At 29.5% G+C, this 26,170-nt stretch overlaps 1 protein-coding gene across 2 annotated transcripts in view; it reads left to right on the forward strand.

Moving 5' to 3' along the window:
* The window catches only part of LOC106691251 (facilitated trehalose transporter Tret1), a 54,004-nt gene that overhangs the window by 4,377 nt on the left and 23,457 nt on the right, over nt 1-26,170 (forward strand). The window lies entirely within an intron of this gene.

The raw sequence follows: 26,170 nt of genomic DNA on the forward strand, positions 1-26,170 counted from the left end.
TTATTATATTTTTCATTATTTAAAATAAGTGAGATTGTTAGATGAGGACACTTTTACATCAGATCTATAAAGTTGAGACTTCTTTGTATAAAGATTGTTGTCATTTGCTCTTCTAAACGATCTCAAACTGAAATATTTTTTTTAAAATGTTGTTGTCGGAACCGCAATGTCTGGAAATGTTGAGAAATATTTTGTGTTCATAGAAATATTTCTTTTCGATAAGTATTTTGAGGCGGATTTAATAGATTATTTGTGGATTTAACAGATACATTTGAATCATTTCATTCTTGTCTAAAGCTTTCGCAAATTTTAGTAAATATCAGTACAGGCAAATCTTCACTGTGTAAAGTCGGTGGTTTGATTAATTGTTTATTTGTGTAATAACAAAAGCGCTTTTTGTGTCGGCTGGTACTATTTACATTGACGGCACAAAAGTAGGGATCATGAAGGTGATTAGTTGGCTCCCACCATCTTATCATTACACCAAGTGGAAGCAATTTTAGTTTTATATGGAAGTACAAAGGTTTTTATATCCCGCTGTCCAAGTTCTTTTCCATAATATGCTTGTTTAACAAAGTCATTTATATTTCTTTTCAGAATTTCCCATGTTCTTAGCAAAAGGGATCGGGATCGTTATCAGAAGATTTGAGCGAATTGATCACATTTCTTTCAAAAGAAATCTAGTTTAATAGCTTGATAAATCTTTGATGCGTGGTCTTAAGGGCTTGAGTCGAAAATATGAATTTTTCAGGAGAGCAAAAACAAAAAAAGTTCAAAACATTATGTAAATTCTAATTATTGATATTTTTATAATTGTTATTTTTACAAAACAATATATTAGTAAGTCTATGTGAAGCATAAAGACTTTATTACGAACCAGTAGCTCTGATTTGGTGCTGTAATATGTCATAATCTCCAAATGCTCAAAAAGTGATTTAAGCCCTTATGACCGCGCATCAAAGATATAACAACGATTTTTATTTACATATCTGGCTATCTTTTTTCCGACTTATAAACAAGGTACTTTGAGGATTATCATTCATGATGAAACGTAAAAAGAGACGATTACCAAAAAAATATATATATTTTCTGATATATACTTGGAGCCTGGTTGTATTATTCAATTATGTATAATTATAATGAATTATATCCATATAGCCCCAAAATCCTTTATAAATCATTTTAAACATCCAAATTTTCGGTATACCTGGCCATGAGTAAGGACAAATTTATCAAAGAACAGCTTTTATTGCTAACTAACTATTAACAATTTTAAAACTATTAAAAAAAATCAGTACCGCTACAACCCATAAAGGGTCAGGGGTGCAATACTTTGTAAGAAAGTACTGTTGCCAGACCAACGGTTGTTAAAGGGGGTACTTTGGTGAAAATCATGTTCGACCGTCAGATTTTTATCCACTTTATGAGGCTCCTGAACCACAGAACTGACTCAACGGCTACAGGTAACATATAATAATTATTTGCCACAGCCAAATTTAAAAACGGGTTCTTGGAGTCAGTAGTCCAGGACCTTACTAATGAACTACCCACTTCCATTTTTAAAACTATTATAATTATAAATTAACTTAACTAAGGCCTGGAATTTTTGAAATAATTAATGTGAGGATAAGAAATCATAGTTAAGGTGTGCTAATTTATAATTAACAATCAATTTAAAATTGTTAATATTAAGTCCTTAATAAAAGCTGTTATTTAAAAGATTCTTAATATAAGAATTATTTTAATATTAAAATAAGGCTAGGTTGTTTCGGTCAACGGTTGAATGTTTAAAATAATTAATACAGAATATTGGTACTATATGGTTTACAATTAGATACAATTTGAACAAAGTAACTCTTTGTCATGTAATTTGATACATGCCGCAAAGAAAAATAAATTTTCTGTTCCATAGTGTTATGAGAGCACATTCCAATCAGATTCGTTCAAAAACAAAAAAAAAAAACCCAGCTAAATTACTAGTCTCAGTTCGTTATTGCGAGGCACAGACAGTATTTATATTCTTAATTTTATTTTTTTTACTGATGACTAATAACCGAATGTGGGATGTATCTTAGATGGAGTAAATAAAATATTCCTATGATTCACAATTAATCTACCTTGGCCGATCCTAAAATCTGGACATTTTTTTTTTTTTACCTTGATCTTATGGATACAATTATGAAATCAAAACAATGCATAATTTCTCTCTTTTCTCCTCTTTGCCTCCCTATGAAATTGAATCCTATAACCTTTGCTAGTTCTACCAACTCATGGTGTTGTTGCTTTCTTATCTCAGAGGCCAAGGATGCATGTAATTAGTATAAATCACTAGGCCCAGAAGCCTTGCTTAAGAAGCCTATTAAATTACGTAAAAAGAAAAAAAACTGAAATTCTGAAGTTTCTCATTTCGCTTGTTTCAAATTCAGACCGCGAAATAAAAGGATCAATTTCAGCCAAAAGGGGTATCTAGTGTTACCAAACCGCACCTACTTTTTCTCATTCTTTATTCTCATCTTTTATTAATTATTTCTTACATATTATTAATAAATTAATTGGTCGCTTGAATACAGGTTATTTCCTACCAACCCTATTATTTCACTTAACACCCTAAATACGTTCCCAAGCTTTGTGGATTCTTGTTGAAGTTATTATTTTTGATTCTTGATACAAAAAATTAATCTATCTAAGATCAGGGATAAAAAATTTTCTGTTGCTATAAAAATTCATATTTTAGGGTTTCTCGAAGTGGAAATATCGAATAGATACATGTTGTTGCCAAGAATATTACAGTTTAACCAAAGGTAACCTAGCAGTTATGCAATCGGGAAAGATCGGGCGGTTTCGGCTTTTCCCCTTGAATGTCTCTATTTTTCCTTTTAATTATTCATAAAATTCATTAATATTTTGTATTTATTAATTTTTTATATTTCTAATAATGAGAACTATTTATTTTTTTCAAATCAACAAAATCAAGGTAGTTTAGAATATGATTTTTTAAACACCGACTATGTTACGATACTTGGTTGTTTGAACTTAATGAACATCCGAAAACGATTTTCAGGATATTTTCTGACTATGTATTCCATATATAGGAAAATAAAAGTAAAAATTTATTTAGAGGTAGTTTAAGTTAATAAATCCAATTTAATATATATATATATATTCGAGGTTCCTGATAACTATTATTACTTTCTTTTTTCAGAAATTGAAAGTTCAGGGTTTTTATTAAATTAATTCTACAATATTTCTTTATACATTGTATATATTTTCTATCCTTTTAATTGCTTGATAGTTTGTTTGTTTTTGTTTAGTGGCGCCAAACTTCATTGGCCATCAACACCATTTATATTTTATTTAATTTTGCTAATATTCGTTAAATTGTATTCATTTTTTTATTTGATTATTTATTATTTTATTTATTTATTTTATTATTATTTTTTTTCCCTTCCGATCTAGTTATGTTTTTGTCAGTAAATTTTGTTATTTTAAAAACTGAAACACCAATTTTATTGCTTTATCATCGTCCCCAAGGGTTTTTTAGATATCTTGGTTTAGTCCTAAGCTATTGAGATGTGGTGTGAAATATGGGCATCGTTGGAAAATATGGCTTATTCTTAGATTGTTGTTGCAATACTGGCATGCTAGTATTTATTGCATGATTGTATTTACATGATTGTATTACATCATTGCATGATAGTATTTACGTCTCTTTTTTGTACCAATTAACTAATAAATCTTTTTTAGCATATTTTTAACGACTATACTATGACTTTTAATTAATATTTAAGTGTATACTTAATTTAGTTAAGTATTTTTTAATTAATATAAATTAGGACCCTAATGAAAAATAGTCTTGGTTTTCGTTTCAAGGAACAATATCAAGCTGTGCATTTTAAAATTAATCACTCCTGAATCAAACCAGTTATTCGATTTTTTTTATTATCAGATAACGTCTATAATCTGATGTGATTCATATAATTTGATGAACGAATTAAGACGTCAGTCCTTTAGATATAAATATACGTCAACTCGGGGTAATACATCTTTGCGTGCTTATCAACGCATTATTAGCAATTCAAATTTATCTGGAATATGGTCGTTGAGATTTATTACTTTCTGTACAGACTATACGTTGTACCACAGATCACAGTTATCTTTTTACATATGTTTTAAAAATACATTAGAAAGATTCTCTACTAACTCATACTACACCATGGGCGTACCTAGCGAAGGGCCTGGAAGTAAAACTTTTTTTTTATGAATTTTATTTTTTTTTCAAGCAATTAATTGTGGTAACTCATAAAGCACTGCTATAATTACATTTAATTTTCTTAAAATTCTGGTTTCATTCGCCTTTTCCGTGCTGAAATGTCTCAACTGACTTGCCCCCCTAGTTATGATACACCCTTGTACTACAGCACTATATATCATTCTATAGCACCATTACTCCTGCATACTATTTATTTTTTGAGAATTAAAGTATTAAATAGGAATAGAAAAACATTTTTTTTTGATACATGATCTATGGTACAAGAACACAATGTACTATAGTAAATGCCCTAATACATCTGGAATACAAGGAGTTCAATACTTTGTAAGGGGATCGATACTTTTCAAGTTATTTAATGCTTTGTAAGGGAGTATTTTATCTTGAACTACTGTTATACAAGGAGGTGGTTTGTTCATGACCACGCTCAATTGCCAGATTTTTCTCCAATAAAGGGTAACCACATAATAGAGGCTGAGTGTACCCCGGAGGGCTTCCAAGCTTACAGTTGTGACTCAATTGGGTACAGTAACAGAATCTATTATCTACCTCAGCCGGATTTGAACCCGAGTCTTTAGAGTTCATTGCACTGCTATATAAACTATATAATATTTGTTAAAAATAATATTTCCATACAAAAAGTTAGTGTTTCATTATAAAAAGAAAAAGTGTTGTACTAAAGTATTTTATACACGAAATATATGTATACCAACACACATACGAACACAAATATATATCAAAATATAAATAAATATATATATATATATATATAGACACTGTCTTTGGAAAATCATGACGGAAGAACAGGGAAGTTGGTGTTTGACAAGGTGTGGTGTGATGTGGTTGACAAAGGTTCTAAATGCATGGGATATTTATGTGTACGGTTGAAAAGGTTTTTTTTTGCCGTTTTTGGCCGATGGAGTTAGGGCATCGGTCTTAGCAACTTCGGAACTGCAGCGGCGCCGGTTCAAATCTGGCTTTGGGAATCGACCTTTATTTCGATCTGCCGATCCTATGGAATGAATTTTTGACCCTTCCATCATTTTTAGAATAGGTTGGTCATGTTTTGGTAATCCCTCATTTGTCAAGTGCCCAGACAGGGAGGGGGGTATTAAAAAAAGATTGAAGGGTGTTCTCTTTGACATAAATGTTTCTAAATGTTGAGCGCTAGTATAGGGATAGATGAATGAAGCCTTCGGTGTGAAGTCAGGACTTCGCTAAGGAGGCTGTCTTTCTCTGATGCTATTCTCTGGAATATGGATAGGATAATGCGAAAATGCTAAAAAGAACACGTAGGGACGATTCATTAATATCGTTTCACTAATTGCATTGCCGGAAGGTAAAGGCTTACGGAGAAACCAATGAAAACAAAGTATATGATTGTAAATAGAATTAAACATCAAGTAGATAACATAAGCGTAGGAAATCGGAGCTTAGCTGAAAGTTTCAAATACCTCCGAAACTCGATAACCTCCGAACCTCCGAACCTCCGTCAATGATCAGTTCAGAGAAGTCGACCGAAGAATCTTCAGCTTGTATAAAGCCTTCTTCTCCGTGACTAATGTCCTAATGCCAAAGATCTCACGAAAATAAAAAATTCGAATCTGCAAATCACTCATAAAAACCGTAACCCTAGAACTTTGGTAATGAGTCATAGCCTCTTACAATCATCGTTGAGAAAAGGGTTAAAGAATTTATAAAAGTACTTAGAGTTATAGTATGCCCAAAGTATGAGAAGGAATAAGATGTTTAGAAAAAAAAGAAGAACTAGGAAATAATATCAGAAAAGCATCAATAGATCGTGCTTTGTGATATATACCAAGAAGCCACGCAACAAGCTCTCTGTTCCTATCCATGAATACCTCAGTCATAGGGACTAAACCAAGAGCGAGGCCGCGACTCAGGTGGTGGAGGAGATAAAGAAGGGCGCGTTTTTCAGTAATGAACTTGAATAGGTAGAGGTGGCCAAAGATCTTCAAGGTCTATACAAAAAAAAAAAAAAATACACACTATATTTGAGTGTGTAGCTCATTGGTAAGGGATCGTGCTACGAACTCCAAGTACCCGGGTTCGAATCCGACTGTGGCAGATAATTATTTTCTGTTTCACTGTAGTCGTAATTCAGCCCTGTTCGGGAGCCCTCCTGGGTCCAACAAGTTTCATAAAGTGTAATAATCTGGCGGTTGAACATAAACTAACCACCTCCTTATAACCGTAGTTTATGACACAGTACCTCCTTACAAAGTATTGAACCCCTGACCTTTCGTGCGATGTAGTAGTACAGATCAGATGTGTTTTTCTTTTTTTTTTTCTTAATATATATTATATATGTATGTACACACATTTTTGATATAGCTCTTTTTGATTCGCTTCAAAACATTAAGAACTCGTGTTGCTCTGTCACGTTTGAAATGAAGTTATTAAAAGAACATTTGCTGAATCATAGGCATAATTATTCCAATGCAACGGATCTAAGAGCTCGAACAGAATGACTTAAGTAGTTGCCTTACCTATCAAAGTCTCTAGTTCGATTTATTCATTGTGTCTATTTAAATTTTTATTTCTTAGTTTGTAATGTGAATAATTTTTGTTTAGAATATATGCGTATATTTATTCATCTTTGTTTAATTGTTATTATCTTCATTTCTTAGCCAATATGTTTATTATTAGTTACATTTATGAACTCGTTTAATCTTAGGTTTTCGAATAGAAGGTTTTCTAGAACGAAGATTTAGTGGGTAAACTTCAATTTAGTATTTAACTAATATTCATTGCAATAATTGGCCAAAAATAATCACAGCCAAGGTTACCGAAGCTACCATTATAGTGATAACTATAACTTTTTTTTTTAACTATTAAGTTATTCGTTTAAAGGTTCCCAAAGTAGATTTTTTTTAAAGCTCAGTCTGTTATCAACGCCCACTAGTACCTCTCCTTGGCATAAAATACAGAACCAATTTTAATTATAAAATCCAGGGTTATATAATAATGAGCTCAGATTGGAATGAAAAGAATTTCCGTTGAAAATTTTCCATGGCGAAGTTATACTCAGTCATAGTCCAATACATTATGACAAAAAATTGGAATAAACAAAAACTTCAGGGGATTTTGCTCTGTTTTTCCGTTCAAATATAAATACATATTTTTCTTCTCAAACAACCAAATTCAATTAAAGTAATATAAATACAAATAAACGTTATTAAATTAAACACTAATACTTACTAAATATTATTTACAAGATAATTATATATTATGGCGTTAACATTCCCATTCTCATACTGAACTTGAATGTTTAGGGTATTAGTACCTTGGAATATCTTAACTCGGGTCTTGCTAGTTCATACCAATAGGCTCTTGCACAAGCTAGGAAACTGCAATTAAAAAACAAATTCCGTTCACATAAAAGACATGCATAAGTTTTACTAAGCATACAATGCAAAAGCCATGTGAATATAATTCAAAGTTTACTATTCCAGAAATTCAAGGCTGATGAGTATATCTAAGAAAAATAAATTAAATATGCCGCTTACTAATTAAAACCTTGAGCGTTTCACGTACATGCGTTTTCTTGTTTACATTAATACCAGTATTAATTGATTTTATTCTGTTTTTTTTTCAATAATCTCATTAAATATAAATACTATTGCTGACGCTAAGATTATGCAGAACTTTATTGCGTAATGTGGTATTTTTTTTTTTTTTTTGATTTTGGCTCAGAAAGGACAGGAAACTGCACGTCGATTTCGACTATTACAGCACTTACTAGACAAACGGTCTAAACTTCCAACACATTACAAAAAACTGATCTACAAGACTGTAATAAGGACAATATGGACATACGGAGTTGAGCTTTGGGGCTCCACTAAACCTTCGAATTCCTCTCGTATTCAATCCTTACAATCCAAAATCCCAGATGTAAATAGCAATAAATAAATAAAAAATTGTTTTTTTTATCTGAAATTAAAATAGAAGATACAAGGACGATTTTTAGAATTTAACATTTTTTTTTTCCTTTAGAATCTATGTAAATACTAATAACCATAGTTCCGCTTCGTCATCGGAGGGCGTAATATGGATAGATAATGGTTATTAATCAGCATTCCTAGAAACCTTAAATTTCAAATTAAAAATTATTTTACATACTAAGTACATAGGTATGATTTAGAAGAAACAAATTCGGAAAAGTTTTCAATATCTCACTTAGTCTATCCCTTTTACAGATGTTTGTTTCCAAAACAATATCCTTGAAAAATATATTTTCGATATCGTTATTAACTGTTTTCATTATATCAATTAAACAAATTAAAAATCGTTCTTTCTTTTCAGGGCAGAAATTCCGTTCTCTTAATATTTTATTTTATTCTTTTCAAAACACTCATTGATTAAAACTTAATTATAAAATTGTATCTACTTTTCAATAATTTTAAAAGCAATGATTTTAGCGAATGATTGTGAGTTGTTGTTCATGGTTTAAACAATACAATGCGTACATTTTATTTGAAAATCTTTCGTAATTCAAAGGAGGAAGTACAGTTTCCTATCTTCTTCTTCTTCTTTTTTTTCTTTCACAATACTCTCTTGATTAAAACGTAATAGTAAAATTATCTCACCCTTTCCAGATTTTAAAGATAAACTGATTGGGTCAGAAATTGTTCAGTTATTATGATGTAAACAACTGGGTACAAAGATCGCCGACTGATAAGAATCGAAGAGTAATATAGGAGTATATATACTTTAGTTGCCTTCTTGTTGTGTGCTGCATTTTTAGCGATTTCTTTTTTGAATATGCCGATTGATCCCTTGTTCGTACAAGAGCTGTTGGAAAATTTCGCGATGTTATAAAAGTTCAGCTCTGATTCTTATGCAATGGGATTTTTTGCGGGTGGTTTAAAATCGATCAAAAATAATTTGTTTTTATGAAGTAAGCCATACTGATTAACATATTTAAATTTGATTTCAAAAGTAAAACAACGTTTTTTGTTCCATTTATCTTTTTATTGCTCAAAATTACATGTTTTGCCGTAATTAAGATATAAGTAGGTTATTTCGAAAATGCACGTATAAATAGAAAAAATAATTAAGTATTACCCAGCTGTTCAGAACAAACTAAATTTCGGTGAAATTCTCAAAATCTTTTAAATTTCTTAAAACTCGGTAAGGAACAACTGCAATTCAAGGTTGTTTAAAAAAAAAATTCCTTTATCGCTAGCTAAGATCCTTTTCCTAGCTAAAAACGTAATGTACAACAGGCTGACGGCAGTTTTAGATTTCCTTCTCACTCTCTCACTTTATTTATTTAGAATATAGTACAATTTATATATTTGTATATCCACTATCTCAATCGCCTTATACAACAAAAAGGTTTTACCCTAAATAAAAAAATACATAAAATAAAAGATATTTTAATATATTTTTAAAAATAAAAAATACCAAATATATGTTGTATAAATTAATTTTACGGATATTTTTATTTCTAGAATTTTAAAATAAACTTAAAAATTATATGGTTATGTAATTAATTCCATTAAGATTTTATGAAAACGAAATATATTTTTTATAAATAAAAAACAAAAATTAGGCGTTTTGTTAGTAATTTATTTTATATTGTTCATTTTTCATATTTCTAGTATTTTTTATATACGAGTAAAGAGTTTAAATGCAAAAATCACATTTTCCAGTTGAGCAAATTTTATTGTAAAACTGAAAAAATATAGGTTTCAATAAAACAAAGTTTTTAAACTAATACTACAGTTTAAAAAAAAAATGAATAGTTTGAATATATTAAATTTAAATGTTTTCATGTTTATTATCGAACATAAAGTGGATTTTCCGATTTTTGGGGTTGAGTCATTAATAGTTTCTTGATCAATTTGACATATTTCATATTTTTAGTATTAAAAACAAATTATCTGTTTGGGTATTACCAGTATTATTAATTCATCAACGTCCGTCTATTTTATTTTTCAAAAAAAAAATATATATCCAAGGAAAAATAAGAACTTTGTATATTACGTAAAAAGAATTCCATAAATTATTAAAAATAAATTTCTTTGAGCTTTTTATTTTACCATCCTACCCAATTTTACTATAAAAAAAATTATGTTATAAATTAAATTAAACGCAATGTTTTACATATAACATTAGCATGTGGCTGGATTTTTTTTTTCTTTTTTGTTGCACGTTTCAGTATTTTTATTACAGGTTTCATATTATTTTTTCTGGAAGAAATCCGGATTCTAATCATAAGCTAACACGTTTCTTACGTCATCGTCTTAATTTTTTTATTTAAAGGATAATATTTGTAGAGTGATACCGATTCTACTAACAATTATCACATGGACTGAGAGATATCGCGTAGATAAAATGAATTTTAAATGAAATGAAATAGATTTAAAGTAATTTTTTTTTAAATACTTTTTATTTATTGATAGATATTACAATCTGTCACACAGTTGTGGGCAATAGGTAATAGAGGTGAATGATCTCATACATACTAAAATAAAATAAATAAATGAATGAAAAAAAACTCTCTTAAAATTTATACATAGTGAAGAATAAACAAAATAAACATAATCAAACTATTTGTATGAAAAATAAATAAATAAAATAACATAATGATAAAATAATATAGTCTCTTGGCAGAGTAAAATTAAATTTAATAAGGTTATTGAGTATAATAAATACAAAAATAAGGAAGCTAGATATCTATATATCCAAACTACTCTTAAGTATTGTACACCTTTTATTGGAAAATTTGCCTAAACGTTTTATAGAATTTTTTTGAATAAAAAAAAATAATAATTTTAATCTGGAACATCTAGTCTCCTGGGAATAATTATAATGAAAATTTGATAGCCAATTGTTTGGCATAAAATGGTTTAAGTACTAAGTAATAGCACAATCAATATTATCAAAATAATAATATAAAAATAAAATTCAAAAATAAAAACAAAAGTGCTAAAGTTTTAGACTTAATACTCAAAATATGAAGTATATACTAAAAATAGTTGAAAATTCGAAATTTAAATAAATTAGTAAATAAAGTAAATTAAAATATAATATAGATAATACGGTTACCCCAAATTAACCCCTAGGACTGGGTTACAATCTATGGAATAGAGAACGATCGGTTAGCCTTCTTTGTTAGTTAAGTAAATACAAAATCAACAACAATTCTGTTTGTATTTTACTGTGAAAACAAACTTAGGAATTTCTTTATTCATACTAAGTAAAATTATTAATCATATTCGTTTTTTAATAAAAACAGTAAAATTACTTTGGCCTTGAATTTTTGAGAATACGAAAGATGCTGTGTACCAGCGGACATAGATTCGGGAACCTCCACACACCTACGTTTTTTGGCCTTACAAGCATCACACTTGTAATATTGATATGTTGAAATAAACACTTTATTCGTTGGCCTAATCTTTGCATTTATGACATTAGCAGATCATCTTCAAATGTTTCTTCACTAATGATATATTCGGTCTCTCGTTTTTCTAAGGAAAGTCTTTTTATTTTTCTTTATTTTTAACAACTTATTATTTCCTTTACCTTCACTTTTCTTTCTCTGATCATTTTTATCACCTTTAATTTTCTGTTTTTCATATAACTCCTTTTTATATGGCGAGGATGTTAATCGTAAATTTAATAATAAATAAATTAAATTAAAGTCTGTACCACTACACCCCACGAAGGGTCAGGGGCTCAGTACTTTTTAAGAAGTATTGTTACTAGACCAACGGATGTGCGAGGAAGTGATCTGGTTAGTTAGTAACACGCTCGACCGCCAGATTTTTACTCAATTAAGTCTACCCAATTTATGAGGCTGGATGGATCCCAGAAGGGCTCCAGAACCCACAGGGCTGACTCAGGGCTACAATAATAAAAGATTAATAAACCCCTAGAAAATTTTTTGACAGGAATAAAACGCACAATAACGTGTTATTCAATCGGCACCCACACCGTAGTTGCTTTGTATTTGTTCACACTTAAGGGGGGAGTATTCGACACAAAATTTTATTTACGTAGACTGTTCAGTAACTTCGGTGACCGAGGCTATCCGACCTTCCCTTACGTCACCTTCTGGATAAAAAACTTTTTTTTTCAGTAGTGACACTATCAAAGCAAAGCAGCGTTATATTGAACCAAACCCACAAAATCACCGTTGTTTAAACTCTCTTTAGCTCAGGAAAATTTCCTGATTCAGCTTGCCTTTCTTCTCTTCCCCAATCGCTAGTGTCTTTTTGACTTGATTTAAAATTCTATACTCTTTTTTTTTTTTATCTATAACAAAACATACTGGATCTAAATTGCCATTTCATCCCAGAAAGAAACTTATTTTTATTTTATTCATTTAAAAATTACATCCAAAATGGTCTGATCTGATGACACCATCTATCGGTCGGTGCAGCAGTAGCACATAAAAATGATAGAGATAAGTGAAATGTAAATATTACAGTTTAGACTATTAGGGCGTTGTGGAGGCTATACAGTTTTTAAGCTAGATAAGTACAATATGAATTGATCTCAAGTGATACAATCAATAATTTAATGAAAAACTACTAAAATGAGCATAAAGTAAAAAATATTAATTATTAAAAAAAATTAAATTAAAAATAATAATAATAAAAATAACTCAATTTTGAAGTGAATAATAAAGCTGCAAATTTCCAGTTAGTGAATTAATATAATAATGAGAATAAAACAGGATGATACAGAATATGATAAAAATAAGGATATAATAATATCTATTATTAAGCACACACTTACATTGCTAATCCTAATTGTGATATAATAAATAACTTATGTGGAGTTAAGAAAAAATACAGGCTGATGTGGGTCTTTTGTGTATCAAAATCATTTATGGGGAATCATAGAAGTAAGATGAACCCAGTTAAATATTTATTTATTTTTAATTTTTTTTGGTGGTTGATTTATTTATTAATTGTTCTAGTAAGCGATTGAACTGATATGGTACCATATAGTTTGAAGTACGTTTGCCAAATACATTGTTATAGAGTGGTTCGATAAATTAAATTTATTTTCTAACATTTTTTGATTATTTACTTTCTAAATAAATTACTATACATAAATTTTCAGATAATTCTGTAAAAATAAAATAGTTTAGGTGCTTATGTACCAACGATTTCAAGATTTTCTGTTTTGTTATTGTTCTTAATGTTCAATTTTGTAGATTTGCTAATTTTGATAAACTATTATCAGCACTATAACATTCGATCCCATATCTTACTATAGATTCAAATAATGCTTTGTACATTATTAAAGCTTCACCGTTATGTACAAATTGGAGGTAATAAATTTTATTTGAGCATACTTTTAATCTCTTTAAAACATTTACTATGTGTGGTTCCCAACAAAAAGCATTATCCATATTAACACCTAGATATTTATATTTTTCTACAACATTTAGTATTTTACAGCAACTAGCTCGATTGATAAATAAATGAACTGATTACTTTTGTTTATAATAAAATTAAGCATTGAAAATTTTAAAACTTTGATGTTTTAGGTTGGGGACTCCTGTCTCCAATCCATTAGCTAGCAGCAACAATAAATATTCCAATCCAAGATTCCTAGGATTGGAATGTTTGTTATCACTTTTGTGAAAATCGTTTTGCTCTACCATTGATAGGTGCCGTTGTATATTTGCACGAACGTTTTTATTGGTTCTAGTTTCGGTCTTGGCTAAACGGACTGCTCTAGTGTGTGGAAACATTTTTGGATTTGATACGCACTATTATGAAGGTTTATCCTAGGATCAAAAACTTGTTCTAGCTTGAATGTGAAGGTTAAGGATTATTTAACGTCCTCAAAGACTGCTGATTTATTCGATATCTATGGATAGTTTGGCCATCTCTAGCGGTTTCTGATTAATCTTTCTTCTCTTATGTTTTTTTATACTTATCCTACATTATGAATATTTTACATGATGTGTATGTTTCCGAGATATCTTGCTTGGATGAACCTATGTTGCATTTTCCTTATGTCTTTGTGCGTGGTCTTGGTGATCTAATGAATATTAAGTAGGTCGGGTTACCGTTAGTCAGCTCATTGAATTCACAGTTGAATATTATTATAATATTAATGTGTGAAGTAGCAAAAAAAAAAAAAAAAAAGTAAACATTTCTAATTATGATTTTTATTTAAACTTCACACAGCATTTTTGTCATAGTTAAACTATTATTTTTAAAAAATTGTTTGTTTTACGTCATTTACGATTATTTACGAGTTTTACGATTATAACCAGACATTGAAGATTCTCTGATTTTTTTTTTGTACACATACTAGTCATTTCTTTGCCTTATCAGCTAATAAATTCAAACTCTGATGGGATTCGAACTACCGAAATTTTCAACGTTTATGAAGCTCTGAAATAATCCCCAAAAAATATTTTAAAATTTCGTTTCCATAAAATGTTAGTACGATAGAATGGATTTTATGCTTATAAATTATTACGTCGACTTATAAATCTAGGGAGCTTAGAAGTTTTTAATTACCAAACATTTTTGCGTACAAATTTTAATGTAATGGCAAATGGGATAAGGTTCTGATCCGAGTTCGCTGTAGAATTTCCCCTAATAAAAGAATAGGAAATAGGAAATATACTAAAAGAGATATTTCCCTCAATAAAATTTCATTTCCAAATCTTGAAATAATAAGATGATCAACAAACGCTAGAATCCAAGAAGTTTCACTTCTTGCGCAAGAGTATCATACATATATTTAAAAAAAGTAAAAAGTCAAATCTTGTAGGTAGAATAAAACCAAATGAACTTTTCTAACTTATAGGAATCTAACTTATTGAAGAATACCTCACTTTACCGAGAAGAATTTCTAGATCAAAATATTAAATAGTGATAAGAGTTGATAAGTGTAATCCTTCACCTTTATCACTGCAAATTCTATTAGTAATTATTTTCATTATGATAAAATTTATATTAAACTTATGGTTTATTTTTGCCCATAATTAGAGAAATTATCGTTTTTAGGTATAAGCAAGAATACATTCTTTGTGTGTAACCGTGTACGGTAGTGTTTTCAAACTTCCTGATATTTTTTCTGATAAGATTTGAATTTCAGATTCATTCCATTTTTCTTTTGTAGTAAAAAAAATAAATAAATAAAAAGAGGCAATCAAACTATACTTTAAAAATATAAGAACCGATTCGGTATATTTTTGGTTTGAAAGTTATCTACTTCAGATCACTATAGCTCAAAGACTCAAACGTCTTTGTTACAAAAACACAACGAAAACCCGTCAGTTAGTTTGTTATATTTTTTGTAATGTGGAATGCTTATAGTACAGGGAAGTAATTTGTTTGAATGTGTGGTTATTTGAGGGATAAAAAGTTCACCAAAAATATAGTTCAATCTCATAAGAGTTTGTAGAGAATTTTCTGACTTTTGTCTCATAAAAGTTGGGGAAGCTGGTGAAAATTCATTACATGAGATTACATTACACCGAATATATATATACCACCATTTTACTGTTGCTACAACAGACCTTTTATTTAAACTTTTTCATCATTCTCCTTAACCTTCTACGACTTTTTTTTTTTATCACGTCTCGGCCACTAAGAACCACGTGAATATCAATGGCTTCTTTGGGAGTCTAGATTTTCTTTCTTCCCATCGCAGTTTCATGATCCTCGACTGCCTTTCTTTTCTTTCTTTGGAGAACTTCGTACCCCTTTTAATTCCTCTTCCAATATTGGTGAGATTTTTCAACGTTTTATTATACGTATATCTATCTAGACAGTCGATATCTGAAATTTTAAGTCTCCTTAATTCCTCTTTCTGTTTTCTATTTTTTTTCTCCAGAATTCCTTCATGATTTTATCCAGGACTATGTTGAAAGGTATTGGAGACAAGCCGTTGTCTTAGCCCGGTTTTCCTATCCATCGTAGGCCTTTTTAAAGTCAACAAAGGAAATATAATGATTTTTCCTTCTGGTAGTGTAGTATTTTATGAGCAGTTTATGGCTTTGAATTTGCTTCTGAAAGGACCTTCCTTTTCTAAAGCCCCCTTGTACTCTCCTATTTTGTGATCTATTTGTAATTCCAGTCTATTCAGCAGGACTTTGGAGAAGATCTTATACGTAACTGATAGTAGTGAAATTCCTCTACAGTTATTAACATTGGTTTTGGGACCCTTTTTATGTAAAGTATGTATTAAGGCTGTTTTCCATTCTTCTGGTATTTCTTCTTTCTCCGAAACGTTCATAAGGATTTCCATGAATTTCTTTCCGAAGTCGAAACTACCACATTTCTGCCAGGACGCCATCTTTGGGTTCCGTCTTTTCTCTGCATTACCAGCCTGAGGGGAGGAGTCGTACCCATTAATTTTTCCCTTGAATGCCTTGTAAAAGAGTTCTTTTTTGACCTTTGCTGATTACGTTTACACTGACCACCTTGTGAGACTTCATTATTTAGACTCAGAGGTCCTCTAAACATCTATTCCCGTCGAAAGCACGAATTCGATTTTTTTTACGAACACAATAATACATATTCTGTATATAAGTTAGTGAAAATGAAAAGATCGAATTGAATTTCTCTGAGATCTGAGATTTGGCTTTTTTTTGTGAAAAAAAAAACATAGTGTACAAAACGTTCTGAAGACAAAAAGAAAAATTGGTAACATCTAAATAAATTCATGGTCTCATTTATTGTGTTAAGTCAATTTAGGTTTTTACAGTGTTAATTTTTATTGATTGTAAAAGGATAGGGTAGAAAAAAAAATACTTATATGGTGTGAATATGTTGTGTATATATGCCCGATCTTGGATTGATCGGTATGTTTTTTTTATAACAACACAATGTATTTGGGGAGCTTGACTAAATAAATGATTGATAGTGAATTAATTGGTATTGTATGGATAATACAGTCACACTTTTAAAGCAATATTTGATGAAATCTCACCTGAAAAGAGATTAAAGGACAGAATTTCTCTCAATTTGCATAAAGTACTACTACCACGGGTTTGGATGGCATAAAGGTGAGAGAATATTGCTGACAAGAGGGGTGAAGAAGGGTTATGCCTTTGGAAGTTTCTTAGAAAGGAAATGGGTGGGAAAGACGCGATAATTAGGCCTTTGTTGTGATGAAGAGTGCTAAGTGGTGGGACTTGGCTGATTATTCCGAATCGCGTAGTTACACTTTTTACTATTGTGTTTTTAATCAAACAGTTTTTTATAAGGAGGCATAACCATAAGTTAATTAACACTTGCTTCTAGTCAAAGCAAATTTTAAGCTATTTTTATTGGCTTGAATTTCGGGGAATTAATTATTTTTGAGAATATTTTGAGTAACATTTCCTGGGAACATTTCTTCAAGTTTAAGTTACCGATAATTTTACATTACTTGCCTAATAGAATCAATATCAATTTTGAGAACTTTCATAAGTCCTGTATTTCAAAATGGTGAATTCAATTATATTCCAAACTTCATACAAAGATTTCAAAAGGAGATATTACTGAAAATCACTTGTAAAATATTTTTTTGAAAGTAAAAAAATAAATAAATATTCCAAAATAAATCACTTAGTAAAATAAAAGAAAATTTGAACTCTGAATGTTTTGCAAGTGGCGAATTTACTTTTAAAATACATAAAATTTTATCCCTCCTTATACTGGTTTATAAAGATTTCTATAAGCTTTAAGAGATAATGCAAAAACCAGGATAAGGAAATGTTTGCTCGAGGGTTTGGGTCTCTCATTATCGTCTTATGGAATATGTTTTATGATTGAAAAATAAAAGCAAATATATATTGCAAGATTACCAAATTTAATTTAGCTATTTTATAAAAATACTCATTGAGGAGGTTATCTTTAAAATTTAAATAAAAAATATAGAACAGAACGTTTTTCCTTTAGTAAAAAACAAAGAAAAAATAAATATATATGAGGAGAAAATAGTTGGGCGTGCGGTCAGAGAATAACTCAAATAAGTTTAAAACAAACTTATTAAGAGTGGCAACGTTTCTTAATGGCAACTATGAACAAAAAACAAGATAACAACCAATGAATAAAAGGATATATAGAATGATTAAGGTAAGTAATCGTACAGAATCAATATAGATACAAATAAAGTAATAAAAGAAGTGGGGAATAAAACGTATTTACCTATGTATACGTTTTATTTCCGACTTCTTTCCTTACTTCATTTGTATTTATTTTTATTCTGTACAATTATTTACTTTAATCATTCTATGTATCCTTTTATTCATTGGTTCTTATCTTGTTTTTTGTTCATATCCCTGATGAAGGCTAGAAATTCTGGTCGACACTGAAGGATAAGTTAATTTGATAAGTTGAAGAAAACCTATGAGACGACTTAAATAAAAAAATTAATTTTTTTTTTTAAATATATCGACGGAGAGTCAGCCAAATACCAGAATCTACAAGCAAAAATGGTTTCGAGAAAATTGTTTTTGAAAAATAGCTTTTTTATTTATTTATTGTTTTCCTTTTTGGACACTTAGGTCTGTAAATTGCGTAGAACATCCAAAATACTTTATGCAATTGTAGAAGCAAAATTTTGTATTTAATATTTCTTATAAAGAAATGATTATATAACTAACTTTAATAAATCAAATTGGAAGAATGTATTTTTTGTTTTTGCATATGGCGACGATAATTTATTTTTTTAAATGAAACTTCTTTATTGACGTACTAAAAATCAAGAAAAAAAAAATTATGCAGGATTAAATTTATTTCGTGACGTGGGATGAAATGAAACGGAAGTGGAGGGAGGAAGGGCAACGCTGTTAGATTTTAACAGGAAATGTTTTATATTTTAACATGAGAGTCGGAGCTTTACAATCCTGGTAGTTAAGTTTATCTTAAGTTGTGCAGTGCGTGATTTAGTGAGCTCCTGTTTACTTATTCTTTCCTACTACAATTTAAAAAAAAATTCATGGCAGAATTGGCTTGGGAAATGGCTGTTCTATTCTAATTATTATTACTATTGTGGAAATTAATATTTTTATTATTAATGAAATGTTAATTCAATATTTCATTTCCAATAGTTTCACACCTGTCGCCCAGACCGGAGGATGCCATAGTTATTTTTTAACTTTAAATTATTTATTTTAAACTCAAGATTATTTGAAGACTAAACCCCACAGGACGGCGAGTACTTCAGATAAGATGAAAAAGGTTTTCTTAATTCTTTAATTGAAGGACCATTATCTCATATTAAGGTAGCACTGTTTAAATTAGAAAGGCACTGGCCGAGAACTATTAATCAGTTAATGTAATTTATCCTCAAATTATTTAATGATTTCGAACGATCAGTGTTGGCCGGAACGTCAATTCCAGTCAAGGGCAGACGCCTGCCTACTGGTATTATTATTTATGTAGTTCTCTGCGATAGGTTAGTTTTAAATATATGCATATATTATTATATTTAAATAAATTAGGAACATAATTTTAAATTTACGATTTGGTAGATATAATTAAATCGAATACGAATCATAATATTGGGTAAATAACAAAGATTGTTGATCAAACAGCTAATATTGAATCCTCTTAAGCCAATATTTATCTTCTCCAAATATATCTGCTCCTCTACATTTCTGAATACACTGAATACATGATCTAGTACATAATCCTATTATCATTGTTATTTTATTATTAGGTGTAAAACTGAATAATTTTATTTATCATTGATTATTTTAACTTTATATTCCTTAAATTTCGGATTCCGATGTTAGCCACATTTTCTTCGGATTTCAGTACATTTTTGTTTTTTAAAAACCTCTCTCTGTGCTTATGAAGATATAATTGTTTTCTTTGAGACGATATTTAAGTAGTGTCATCCTATAATAAATTTTCTAATTAACTTATTTTATTCTGTAAAATTGACCATACCTGACAAAGTCTTCCGTATTATGTATAAAATGTTCAAAAATGATTATTAGTGTTAATGGGGCATCTTGTGTAAAATATGAACCGTTAAATGTCGAGAAAAGGTTTTTGTTTGAAGAAGAGATACGAACATGTTTGTCTTGAGCTTAAAAAAAAAAATCTTCATTTGGAAGAATTTTAAGCACAATCGGTCTCTGCCTAGTTCCTATTGAAATAAATTTTAAAATTTTTCTCAACAAAACATTAATGATCTTAATTAAGAATTAATCAACTTGTGATAGCGAAAAAATATTTATGTATTTTAATAAATTCTGCGTTCTCTAAACATCATAATTTGGAGAAACTAATTTTATATGTATTAAACAAAATATTTAAAAAGGTTAAACAGAGTTTTTTTTATTTTATTTTTTTTATTTTATTTATTTTTTTATTTTTTTATTATTTATTTATTTTATTTTTTTATTATTTTTTTTTATTTTAGTATGTATGAGATCATTCAGCACTATTACCTATTTCCCACAACTGTATGGCAGATTGTAATATCTATCAATAAATAAATCTATCAATCTAAAAAAAAAAAAAAATTTCTCTATAATTAGTGTAGAACAAAGGGGTGGTTGAAAATGTGAGACCTTTTCTGTCAGTGAACATGCATATATTTTCTTAATTCAAATATTAATTCCCTGAAGGGGCAACTGGAGTTAATGTGTTAGTTTCGTAATAATTTTGCTCATATTATTTAAGAACAGAACTTAGGTGGTCTTACAGATTATATTGGCTTATCTGAGTTACTATGTTGAAATCAGAAAATGAGAACTCCTAACCCGACTTCAAAAAAGAACCGAGAATATCGGATACATAAATCCGACCATTTTGATTATAATTGTAATGTTTATATCAATTCATAAAAGACAAAAATTAGAAATAATTCATGAAAATATTTTGTCTTTATATTTTTCTTATTTATGTGTAACAAATACTTGAGCAATATAAATAAATATTACTATAAAAAAGGTTAAATGTTTTTTTAAAAAATAAAAATATATAATAGAGTTTAGAAAGAAAAAATAAGAACTAAAAACAACTGAAATCGGTCAGAAATGTTTCACAAAAAAATATTGAAAACTGAAAAATAACCTCTTTTTGTAATCTAATTATGAAAATGAAAATCTGGATTGCTATAACCCATGACTGGTCTGAGGTTCAGTACATTTTTAAGGAAGTGCTCTTTTTTGAATAACGGTTATACTAGGAGGTAATTTGTGTATAATCATACTCAACCGCCAGATTTTTCCCCTGTGAGAGGATCCACTTTGGACCCCAGAGGACTCCCGAATAGAATAAATAATTACCTGCTTCAGCTGGATTCGAATCCGGATCATTGGAGTAGGTAGCACAGCGCCTTACACACAAACCACCCCGATTTTCGGTATTCTAATTACAGGGCTTGTAATTGTCGTAACTTGTCTCGGGGCTTAAATAGTGGCTTTTATTTATTCGCTGTCTACAATAACAAATTTATGATAAAATGTAAAAATAACCCTAAAACGGCTTGAAACAATTTTTTAAGCTATATTGGTTCGCGAAGAGTCACTCTTTACCTTTATTACCATGGAATATACGCCAAGTTCGATTTATCATATTCTATTGCTTGAACATATGGAAGACTAGTGCTACAAGACTATATATAGTCTATATATATATATATATGGTGATTAAATTAAAACAAGTCAAAATAAAAAGAAAGGTCTAATCAGTTTTATTGAGTCCAGTAAAACTAAGAATGATTCAAATATTTACGTGGTTAACAGATGTTGCTACAGTGGACAAATTATAATCATTATTTTATTCGGTTTTGTGTTAATACGAATGAAAAAGTATCTGTATCTGTTTTTAATGAATTTATTAATGCATTAAATTCAATTATTGCAAAATTAAATTGTATAATAATTTAATTGTGAGCGCTGTTTAAATTAATTATACAGCATTCATAGTGTTGTATTAAAGAAGTTTCCATGAGTCTGCTAAAGGTAAATGGTAACTGGTAGGGAACGAGATTGAATGAGAACCGGTATAAGTAATAGTTGACTGTTGGGTTAAGTTGGAACAAAATAGGAACGGAACGGAAAAAAATACCGGTATACAGGAAACCTGGGCGGCAGTAACGGTATTTCAAAAACCTAAGAACAACCTATCCTTATTATGTAGAAATGTTTAATGGTGGCTCCTCTCATTTAGTATATGTGAAGTAAGTTTGACTTTGAGTGCCCGAAGTATAAAATAATTTTTTTAGGTTACTTCAAAATGAATTTTGTTGGCTTTTCACTGTTCTTAAGAACGTCCCTCATTTGGGCAGGTTTATTACCTGTTACATAAAACCCGCTGATAAGGTGTTCTTATTAAGATATTGTTACAAATCTGAAATTCCTTAATGATGTTATGTATTCCGGTCCATTACACTAGAAACTCTCTTACCCATATCTTAGATTGTATTTACTCCTCTGCCTGAATAATATGTATAACCTTTTGGAGAAGTTTGTCGGGGGGTGCGGTCAGCAAAGAACAACATAAATAAACAAAACCATATTTATTTATTTTATCCCGACGTTTCGACCTGAGTTTCAGGTCTTCATCAGGGGTTGTGGCGTAGAAGGCAGGATTGTAACTAAAGTTACAATATGTATAATCATTGATTCTTAATCCATTTTCCGTAGGACTAACCAAACCTTTTTTATATAATTTATCTATAATATTTACAACTGTATTAAAATATATACAACTAATAAATTTGTTATTTGTTATAAAATGGCATAAAACAAATATGTGGAGAATCTACCCATTGATAGAACTCCAATAACGTTTCCAGAGGAGAACATCTCGTGGCCACCTTCTTTTCAGACGTCTAGAAGGATAACCAGATAATGAAGGAGAAACAAATGGGTTTAGGTGGTCGAGAAGCTTATCATAGTATTGGTATCTGATTCTGGCCGATTCGGCAACATATGGAACATTTTTTTATTCCTGATGAATGACCTGATTTGTGACAAAGTAAGGAGCATTAAGGATTTTAAGAATGATTTCGGACTTTAAGAATTGGATACGAGAGGAATTCGATGGTTTAGTGGAACCCCAAATGGTACAAAAGCCCAAGGGGGGAAAACAGGCAGTTATTTCAACCCAATTTTTGATTACTTAATTAAAATCCAGGTATAATTACTAGTCAAAATAGATGAGTCACCCAAGAATAGGTAGGGATAATAAAAAATGGCGACTGTTTCATAACCTTAAAATTGATTAATTTTTTATTCGGAGCTCTATATCTTTACAACTACCAACGAAAATAGAAAATCTAAGAGAGCATCATTTAAAGTAGAGTAAATTTGCTAAAATATAAGCCTTAATAGAGCTATTTACGTTTGATAGTTCTCGAGATATAAGCTTTTTAAAAAGCAACATTTCATAAAAATGTTGAGTGGGTCGTACTGAAATATCAGTAGTTAGTTAATTTATTTTGAGAAATCTATATCTCAGGAACTATGTGACGTACAGATGTCTATTACCATTCAAATTAAAGCTAGTTTAATGGACTATAAAGACTAGACAGATGACTATTAGCACTCAAATTAAAGCCAGTTTAATGGACTATAAAGACGTTTATGACCTTTATCTTCGTAGGAATAGTAGTTTTCATGATATTTGCTAAAATAAATTGATTTATAGTTGTTCGGACAATAAATTTGGTATATGAAAAACTTTATTTCAAAATGCATTGGATGTACTAATGTCTGCCAGCGCTCAAATTAAAGCTAGTTAAATTTACTACAAAATAGTTAATTATGTTTATCTTTGTAGGAGTAGTAGTTTTTATGATATTTGACAAAATAAACTCAGAAAATGTTAATTTGTAGTTGTTCGTATAGAATGTTGGATTTTTGAAAAAATATATCTCTAGATCCATAAGACGCACATTTGCTTTTTAAAAGGCAATATCTCGAGAACTATTGGACATAAATAGCTCTATTAGGGCTAATATCTCAGCAAATTTACTGTTCTTTAAATGATGTTCTTTTAGATTTTCTATTGTTGTTGGTAGTTTTTAAGATATAGAACTCCGAATGAAAAATTAATGTTTTTTTTAAAGGTTTTGAAACAGCCGCCATTTTTTATTCCCCCAACCTATACTTGGCAGACTCATCAGTTTTGATTAGTAATTACACATAGTTTTCATTAAAGTAATCAAAAATTGGGGTGAGATAACTGTCTTTTTTTCTTCCCGGTTCCTGTACTAAAAGCTCAACTCCGTACGCCCAGATAGGCCTTATACAGTCCCGTAAATCAATCTTTTGTAATGGATTAGAAGTTTAGACCGTTTGTCTAGTAAGTGCTATAATAGCCTGATGTTGAATTTGTCACAGTTTTAGCTTCATTCTTCAAGGATGATGATGTGGAATTGGAGGGTTTTGGATATAATAGAAGGGACATTATAAACTGGCAATAGACATGTGTCATCGGCATAAGTAGTGAGGATAGTCAAACTTAGTATTAGAGTTTTATTTTATATACTCATATTAGTGTATGATATTTATGCAAAAACTCATAGACACGGATACAAATCGTAGTGTTTTAGTAATTATACGTCTGATTTCTCCACTAATTAATAAATAATTAATTCACATAATTCAATTGATACTGCTGAAAAACCTCTCACTCGATTGGCAGTGACCGATATATAGCGTTTCCTGACTCTGATACGTATAAGTTTTTATAGCGCCAATCCATATCTACAATTGCTGATCGCGTTTCAACAAGTAACTGATCTTGCACAACAATAATAGTGATAGTGAAACACTCTTACTATAAGATTCATGACACTCAATTTAAATGACCTAAGACCTAAGATAATCATTGTTCTTTTTTTTGTTTCCATTCAAGGTTTTACTTTTATTATTATTTTAAATGGACCTTATTCCAGGAAGGTATTCAAAATTAGAAAAATTTTTTTGAAGGACCCTTTAAACATGCTTCAGTGGAGTATTAAGCAACAAAAATAAATATGTAATAATTTTTAAAATTCGTATTTTATAATAAGATATTATATGCTAACAAATCTAAAGCTTTGATCTGTTCTTTATTTTTTTTTTGTTTTTAAAGAAATCTATCTAAATTTTTCAAAATACGAATTAATTATTATTAAAATGATAACTAATTATTATTTTGGTTAGCAATAGATTTCATGAAAAATATTTAAGTTTATTATTTCTTCGATTTTCCTATTATTAACTTCTGTTCTCTTGTGAGAAGTGTAGTGAATTTTGCTATAAACCCATGAATGAGATAAAAATTAAAATAGTATGATAATTTTAGATTATTAATAAATTCAAATTGACATACACGCAATAGTTATATATATCTGGTATTTAAAGAAAAACAAGTCAACTGAGAAAATGACATTGGCAATAAGTATGGATTATACTTTTTTTTTAACATTCATATCAACACACCACATTTTTTGTGCTTTTCGTGTCCTTGTTAGGGTGATAGAATCAGTTATGTAAGTGGTGAAAGGCAAGGATATTTATTTATTTCCCTATTGTAATGTTTAAAGTATGTAAATATATGAATTAGCAATTACCGGAAAATAAAAATATCCTCAAAACGTCTGCCATCCTTATTTGATCCGTTTGACGACGTTTCGGACTCATCGTGTATTTACAAATCAATATATAAAATCAACATTTATATATATGTATAACATTATTTTTATTAATTTTTTGTTTTAAATTAAAACATATTATAATTAAAAACAGCATACATATTATATTTTCTATTAATAACAATATTATTATTTATGAATTTTTGAGAGACAGCTAAAATAAATAAAAAAATAAACGCACACAACTAAAGTTACAATATGTATAATCATTGATTCTTAATCCATTTTCCGTAGGACTAACCAAACCTTTTTTATATAATTTATCTATAATATTTACAACTGTATTAAAATATATACAAC

The sequence above is a fragment of the Halyomorpha halys genome, unplaced genomic scaffold, assembly GCF_000696795.3.
Source record: "Halyomorpha halys isolate HHAL.00 unplaced genomic scaffold, Hhal_1.1 Scaffold2194.1, whole genome shotgun sequence".
Lineage (NCBI taxonomy): Eukaryota > Metazoa > Arthropoda > Insecta > Hemiptera > Pentatomidae > Halyomorpha > Halyomorpha halys.